General features: G+C 51.8%; 1 protein-coding gene across 1 annotated transcript in view; it reads right to left on the bottom strand.

The window, feature by feature from the left end:
- The window catches only part of CDC6 (cell division cycle 6), a 45,858-nt gene that overhangs the window by 20,215 nt on the left and 24,824 nt on the right, over nucleotides 1–819 (bottom strand). The gene's annotated exons all lie outside the window — the stretch shown is intronic.

Genomic DNA, 819 nt, shown 5'->3' with positions numbered 1-819 from the left:
AAGGAAGGAAGGAAGGAAGGAAGGAAGGAAGGAAGGAAGGAAGGAAGAGAAAGAGAAAGAGAAAGAAAGAAGGAAAGAAAACTGAGGCTTCAGTACAAATGCACATACCTGTTCACACTCAGAATCTCTACTTTGCTTCCTGGGTCAAGAGCAGAACTAAGTCTGAAGTCACTCCATTATCCACCCTTTCCTACAAAACCAACCTGTTGGGGATCCAAGGAGTCATGGAGACTGCAGAGCACACCCCACACCTAGATAGAGTTCACAGGTGGGGACAGGGGACATGCAGCCCACTCCACTAGAGGGGTTCCCCTAAAGTGTGACCAGTCTTTCCTATCACTCTCCTCCCCAGTCGGCTCTGCTCAGAGGCGATATACACACATTCACACAGTTACTCTGACAGGTCATACACCCCTCCTGCAAACCCACTAAACCAGAATGAGATGCCCTAGATCTTCAGAGAGCAGGCTTTGTCAGCCCCCAGCTGGAGGGAAAAATAAGCCACTGTAAACAGTAGGTGCCATTCAGCCCTTTCCCAGAGAGCCTGCAGGAGGGCAGAAGCTTTGGGGTAACACCAGGAGCCTGAGGCTCTGAAAGCCAAGGAGCCCAGGGAGCTGGCATGGCTGGGTGGCCTCCCAGATCTGGTCCACACCCCCTTCCCCAGCCATCTGGGCTGAGCCTGTTCTGGCCTGGGCCACATTCTGGGATCTCTCCCCTTCAATGCACGCAGCCACCTTTATCCAAAGCTTGTAGATTTAAAATCACATGGTCTACACACACACACACACACACACACACACACACACACACACACACACA

The sequence above is a fragment of the Herpailurus yagouaroundi genome, unplaced genomic scaffold (genome assembly GCF_014898765.1).
Source record: "Herpailurus yagouaroundi ecotype Mexico unplaced genomic scaffold, PumYag 189, whole genome shotgun sequence".
Lineage (NCBI taxonomy): Eukaryota > Metazoa > Chordata > Mammalia > Carnivora > Felidae > Herpailurus > Herpailurus yagouaroundi.
The sequence above is the reverse complement of the archived record's forward strand: the minus strand, read 5'-3'. Positions and strand labels throughout refer to the sequence as shown.